This window comes from Acomys minous (genome assembly GCF_964271855.1).
Source record: "Acomys minous genome assembly, chromosome: 10".
In the NCBI taxonomy this organism is placed as follows: domain Eukaryota; kingdom Metazoa; phylum Chordata; class Mammalia; order Rodentia; family Muridae; genus Acomys; species Acomys minous.
The window spans coordinates 52,295,616-52,302,865 of NC_140491.1; the positions used below are offsets into that span (position 1 = coordinate 52,295,616).

At 46.5% G+C, this 7,250-nt stretch overlaps 1 pseudogene across 1 annotated transcript; it reads right to left on the reverse strand.

Annotated features, from left to right (window-relative positions):
- Positions 1 to 4,670: 4,670 nt before the first annotated feature.
- On the reverse strand, positions 4,671 to 5,910 carry LOC311606953 (proteolipid protein 2-like; annotated as a pseudogene). Its single transcript has one exon. The product of its transcript is annotated as a proteolipid protein 2-like (transcript).
- Positions 5,911 to 7,250: the final 1,340 nt, after the last annotated feature.

Genomic DNA, 7,250 nt, shown 5'->3' on the forward strand with positions numbered 1-7,250 from the left:
CTGAACCCTTGCAAAGTCCCCCCAATAAAACACACACACACACACACACACAACAATAACAGCAGCAAATAAAGCATAGAAAATATCTCATCGTGGAAGTTGCAGTATGTCACAGTGTATCCCACAATTTATCCCTTATCCACACATCTTTACTTGCAAATGTTCATTGCAGTGAGTCACTGGTTTGGTTTGAGATCTATGGGTTCATGTGTAGAAGAATGTTAATTCAGAACGTGGCTGCTCTGGCAAGAGACCACATCCAAAGACCTTCTAGGTCTGTGTGATCCAACTGGAATACAAACACGCCTTTAATCCAGGAGACAGAGGCAAGCAGATCTGAGTTCAAAGCCAGCCTGGTATAGAACAAGTATCGGGCAAAGAAAAGCTTAGACCCAGGTGTGGTGACACATGGCTTTGTTTGTAGAAGGAAGCACCCATGTTTGAAAATGTCTAATTGAGTGGCAGAAAGGGTGACAAATCGGGCTGGAGGGATGGCTCAAAGGTTAAGAGCACTGGCAGCTTTTCCAGAGGTCCTGAGTTCAATTCCCAGCAAGCACATGGTGGATCACAACCATCTGTAACATGATCTGATGCTCTCTTCTGGCCTGCAGGTGTACATGCAGGCAGAGCACTATATAAAATAATAAATACAAATACATAAATCTTTTTTTTAAAGGTGACAATTCATAGAAGAGTTGACAGAATAGGATACTCCCAAGTCTCATGAGGAAGAGAGAGGAAAGGGAAGCTACTTAAGAGGCAGTTTTACCGGGATAGTAATAGAGAGATGGGTTGCAGAGAGAGAACTCGGGTAAAGATGGAATGAGTCAGAAAAGAAAGAGCCAGATTAGAGCAGACTGCTGAGCTAGTCTGAGGCCAAGCAGAGCAATTCTGGGGCAAGAGAGAAGCCAGATTGTTTAAGTCAGCTGGGGGATGAGTTTGAGCCAGGACAGCTGAGTTGAACCATCCAGCCCAGAGCTCAGAAAGAACTAGAAAGGGTGAGCTTATTCAACAGTAAGTTTCAGAGGCTGAAAATATTCTAGGCCTAGGTTAGATTGTTTGGAGGCTAGAAGCTTCCAGGACTAGGCCTAGGTTAGCAGAAGGAGGCAGTTGGCCTCCCAGATAATGATTGGGCTAGGAGAATAAAATTACTTTTACATTCCTGTGACGCTGTCAATCCTCACTGGGACTCCTCCATGTTATCCTGTTGTGTCACGGAGATTCTGCAGCTTTGGATCAGCAGGACTGGCCCTTTCTCCAGTCTCAACCACTTGCAGATGATAGAGATCTGGGGGTGGGTGGTAGCTGAGCTGGTCAGCCCACTGACCCTCCCTTATCTGTACCATAGGGGCCAGCTCTCCAGCACTGCCCTGACTAGGCCACGCAACGCTGCCAATGGGCAGGAGGCAGGGTCAGCTCTCCTGCTCTCATGCCCTCAGGACGGGCGCTTACCCACTCCCATGACCCCAGAGCCAGCTCCACTGTGCTGCTCAGGCGAGGTGCAGGGCCCACTCTCCTGAGTGCTGCAGCCAGTGAGGGGCAGAGCCAGCTCATCTGCTCTTGTGACTTAAGAGTCAGTTCTCACAACTGTCTCTGAACCATCTTTAAATAAGTAATACACTACAGGAAAAAATAAGTACATGGAAATTTACAGTAATTTTGGCACTGGAAATTTACTCTTAAATTATCCGTACCACAGGTACGATTTCTTTTTTACCTTTTTTCTGGTGGAGATTAAATTCAGGGCTCCCACATACTTAACATGAATTCTACAATTGAGCTATACCCTTTAACTCCCCAAATTATTTTTGATAGTAAAGTATTAAAATAACTTATGCTATTTTTTAAATCCTATGTGCACATGGAATAATAATTGCATTTGTGAGTGGTAATCTTAATTAAGAGATAAAGGTTCCTGTCCTATGTATGCTGAAATTATAATCCTAACTTGACAAATGAAAATCCTAAAAGTAATTAAGATTTATTTTATTTTGTTTATTTTATTTTATTTTGAGCCAGGGTCTCTCTGTGTAGCCCTGGCTGCCCTGGACTCGCTCTGGAGACCAGGCTGGCCTCAAGTACAGAGATCCACCTGCCTCAGAGATCCAAGTGCTCCACCACCACTGGGCAATTTTTTTCTTAGTTACTTATCTTTGTGTCTACCTGTGTGTGGGGATGTGCGTGTGGATTCAGGTGCCTATGGAGGCCAGACAAGTGTGTCAGCCTCCCTGGGACTGGAGTTCCAAGTGGCTGGGAGCCAGCTGGTGTCGGTCCTGGGAACCGAACCCGCACCCTTTGCAAGAGTGGTACATGCTCTTAACCATGCAGCCAGCTCGCCAAGTCCACCCCGCTTGGAATTGTGATTCAAAGATAAGCAAGAAGAGTAGATGGCTCATGGTCTGGTTGGTAACTATTTTCCTTTTCCTTAGTTTATGTCCCCCTCTCCCTCGGACAGGGTTTCTCTGGACTCACTTTGTACACCAGAATGGCCTCGAACTCACAGCAATCCACCTGCCTCTGCCTCCCAGAGTGGTAGGTGCCCGCCAGTAATCTGCCTGGCACTCTTATTTTTTTTTTTAAGATTTATTTATTTATTGTGTATACAACATCCTGCCTGCATATGTGCCTGCCCACCAGAATAGGGCATCAGATATCATTATAGATGGCTGTGAGCCACCATGTGGTTGCTGGGAATTGAACTCAGGACCTCTGGAAGAGCAGACAGCGCTCTTAACCTCTGAGCCATCTCTCCAGTCCCGGCACTCTATTTTTTAAAGAAGACTTTATTTTATGCCATGGCTTTCTACCTGCATGTATGTCTTGTGCAGTTTAGCGGCAGGTTTCCCGGAACTACAGTTACAGATGGTTGTGAGCCTCCAAGCGGGCGTTTGGAATTGAATCTGGGTCCTCTGGAAGAGCAGCCAGTGCTCTTAATGGCTGAGTCCTCTTCGGATACTGTCATGTGCTCAGTGAAAAAGAAGAAGAAAGCCTCCTCATTCCTCCTTTCCTTGCAGCTTGGTGGGCATATTATACTGATTTAGCCGGAAAGAAGTGGGTTTTGGGAAATCCTTCGAAAGGATGATAGCAGCCCTTTCTCTCTCTCCTTCCTGAGCCAGTGAGTTTTTCACTAAGCAGCGGAGTAGGATCCTTAATGCAAGAGACGCAGGCAGCTCCCCGTTTTACGTTCTGACGGAGGCATCATTTCTAAGTTCCCATGTGTCTGCCGTGTTAAACGAGCACAGTCAGAGTGACCGTTTCTTTTCTTTGAAGAACGCTTACTTTTCCAAGAAGAAAAATGTCTGCACTAGCCTATATAAGGATGGAACCGCAAAAGAGGGTACTAACGTGAGAAACAGCGCTGGAGCCTCACTTAAATACTTCTGTTCCCTTTGGGTTATTAATAAAGAGCGTGCCTGCCTCTTCCTCGGGGACTGTCTGGCTGTGGGAGGGGTGTCATTGCCACTGGGGGCTGGCTGGGAAGAAGACATCCCGAGAAAAAGGAAGGACCATCATATCAGAAGGTAAAGGGGCGAAGGGAGACAGTACGCTATAGGTGTGTGCAACCCAACAGAGAGGAGAAAGAGTGTGGTATTAGTTTACTACAAAAATGAGCCATCACCTTGTGATATAGGATGGAAGAAACTACGGCGCCCATTTGCCACCTCTAAAAGCAATGTCCCAAAAGCCGTGTGTGCCAAACCGTGTGGCCAAGGAACGGAAGTGGCTCAAAGGAAACAGTAGGGCAGGACATGACGGCTCAGCTCTCTCAAAATCCCAGTACTTAAGAGACTGGGGCACGACCAGGCATGGTGGTGGCGCACGCCTTCAATGCCAGCACTTGGGAGGCAGAGGCAGGTGGATCACTGTGAGTTCGAGTCCAGCCTGATCTACAAAGCGAGTCCAGGACAGCCAGGGCGGTTACACAGAGAAACCATGTCTCGAAACAAAACAAAGAGAGACTAGGGCAGGAGAGTTGCTGTGAGTTCAAGGCACCCTTGGGTTTAGTTGAGTTTAGTCTTGTTTCTACCTGATCTTAAGAAAGTTCAAGATAAGACAGTTCATTAACAATATCACTATGGACACATTTAATACTGTGAAATCAATTTTCTTTTTACTCTTTACATATCAAATGTTTGGGGCTTTGTTCTTCCACAGTTTGGTGAGATGTTACACCTTGATTACTGTCAGGACGTCTGAGATGAACTGAGCCTCAGATTTCCTCACACAAGGATGCTACAGGCTAGTATTTCTGTTGCTGCCTGGGCTAGCTTTTCCTGTCACTAAGCCCTCAGGTTCCCGATCTCCAACAGAGGATGTGTGACTGTCTGAGAGGGACGGTTGAACCTACTTTACTTTCAGAGTCACCAGGGGAGTGAGTTTTAAGAAAGGATTATAGTGAGAGTTTACCGTGCACATGAGAGGAACAGCTTATCTGATCCCCGTGTAAGGACCTGTTCCATCTGTGTGTGTGCATGCATGCGTGTGTGTGTGTGTGTGTGTGTGTGTGTGTGTGTGTGCGCGCGCGCACGCGCGCGCGTGCGTGCTTACAGTAGCTCACATTGTGTCACATGGGTCTCATTTCCAGCCTGCAGCCAGGCAGAACGGACACAGGCCGGGGAGATAGCCCAGCATTAGCCCTCAGTTACTACGCTGTGCACGTTTGTTTATAATTTTTTTTTTTAGACTTTAACAATATTTTTATTATTTACTTAGCCCTTCACAGCTCACCCAACACAGAGAAAAAGGTTATTTGTAGTGGGTCACTCATTTTGTAGCTTATGTGGGGAATATGGTTCAAGCAGAACTCATGTCAGCTGCTGCTACTGCAGAGCAAAGGGGGGGGGCCTAAGTACCCCCATAAAGGTGACCACACCCAGGAAGGTTGATTGGCAGGCTGGAAGATAAAGCTTCCCAAAAAGGCACTTTTACAGGAATATATAGCTCAGTGGAGAGTGCTTGCCTAGGGTCAATTTCTTGTACCCTAAGCACTTTCAACGAGGCCAGAGAATTGGCTAGGAGTGTTGTAGAAACAGGAAGAGGGTTTTGTTTTGTTTTTTGTTTTGTTTTTTGAGACAGGATCTCACTGTGTAGCCCTGGCCTCGAACTCACACAGATCCACCTGCCTCTGCCTCTTGTGTGCTTGGATTGAAGGCGAGCGCCACCACACCAGGCAGGAGGAAGTTTTTGATGGAGGAGCTGTTTTGGCAGGTAGCGGAGACAGAGGATCACGGTCCATCTGTGGGGTCAGTGGGGGCCGCCGTATGTCTTTGCTGCTTTAGAGGGAAGGTGAAATACGCATCATAGCCAAAGAGCACTGTAGCAAGTAGGCCCAGCACCCCAGCGACGATTCTGGAGCCGCCTCTTCCTTCTACGAGGACAGCAATGGGGGTGACCAGATACAGGATGGATGCTATGAGGAACCGGAAGAAGTTAGTCCAAGGTCAGTTGATGAACGATATCTTGGAGTGCAGGTCATACATGTAGAAGACAAATAGGACAGCAGCGAAAATCATCTCAGTCACCGACAGGGTTGAGTACGCTGAAGCAGGCACACTGAAGCCGATTAAAATCACGAGGCACAGGATAGTCTCAGCAAACTGGAGCATTCCCTTTCCGGTGCGCGAAAAGCGGGCGCAGGCTGACCAGCAGCCAGGGTGCTGAGAGGCGCTCAGAGTCCGCCATGGTGTGTGCTGGAGTCCCCGGAACGCAAAAGCAGCTCTGCTCTCTGGCTCACGGGTTCGAGGTTGCTGCACACCCAGTCGTCTGTCTCGCAGTCTGGCCGGGAAGGGAGCCCCCGGGGCCTTGTTTATAATCCTGAGTAGAAGTACTTCGCATTAAAACGTTCAGTGCTGGAGGTCAAGGTCCTGTGTTTCATCTCTATCACAAGACAGAATAAAAAAAGAAAACCAGGGCTGGAGAGATGGCTCAGAGGTTAAGGACACTGTTTGCTCTTCCAAAGGTTCTGAGTTCGATCCCCAGCAACCACATAGTGGTTCACAGCCATCTATAATGAGATCTGGTGCCACTTCTGTATTAATAATAAATAAATACATCTTAAAAAAAAAAGAAACCCAAAGGTTTATAGAATCCGATGGTGATAAGCAATACTCAAGAAGGAATGCACTACGCACGTGGTTTATCTGGTTTCTGTCATGTCCGAATACATGTGTTTTGTTCTGGAAGATCATATGTAAATTCGTCTCACTGGAACCACTGTAACAGCTAAGCCACCATAAACAACGTAAAATTTTCTTTTTTGATTTTGAGAATTTTCAAACCTACACATTTGAAAGAGCCTATTCATGAACCTGCACCCAGAGTTGTTGGTGATTGGCCAGTTATTCGTCATTTTGCCAAGTTTGCACTCTGCCTACACATACACACACACACACACACACACACACACGTCTCAGCTTGAGCAAGGGCTTTCTTTACGCTAGGTAAATGTTGCTCTGCCGCTGAGCTTACATCCTCAGCCCCCACACCCAGACTTTCGTTCCCTGAATCAATGACAGTAATTTGTTTAATCATAACATTTCACACCTAAATACTTTAGCTGTCTTCTATATAACCACGTTGCCCTTATAATGCCTAAAAAAAGAAATCTTACATACATGTGTGTGTGTGTGTGTGCGTGGTGTGTAAATATATATACTTTCCTTGGTACTGGAAGTTGGGTCCCTACCCCTGAGCTACACCGGTGGCCAAACCCCTGAATACTGATGCTGTACTCCCGAGTCGCAGACAACCCATCTTCAGTTTACCCAGTTGTCTCATACAGTGTCTTCCTTGACTTCCTCCCAGCTCCGGATTCAGCGTGGGCAACAACAGGGTACGGGTAATGTGCGTGCTCTGTGATGACAGTCTGCGAGGAGAGCCGCGGGTGGTCTGTTTGCACCATTTTCATTGATGCTCAATTTGATCACTTAAAGTGCTATTGTCACATATTTGTGTTGTAAAGTCATTGGTATCCCTTTATGACAATACCACAGGGTGGGTGTATGTCATGCTTTAATAAGTATCTGCCTTCCAAAAGATCTTTCATCCAGTAGGTTTTGTTTTGTTTTTTTAGTTCCATGACCAACTCTGGGACTGTTTAATATATTGAGTTTTAAATGGTGGTATTTTATGCTTGCCTATCAGCTGGTTCAGTTTACAGGTTAACACGTACTCATTTAACACATACTCACTTCTGCAAGGACATCATGTGCACAAAGATCCACATTCCATAGCTGGGAACCTATGAGAGC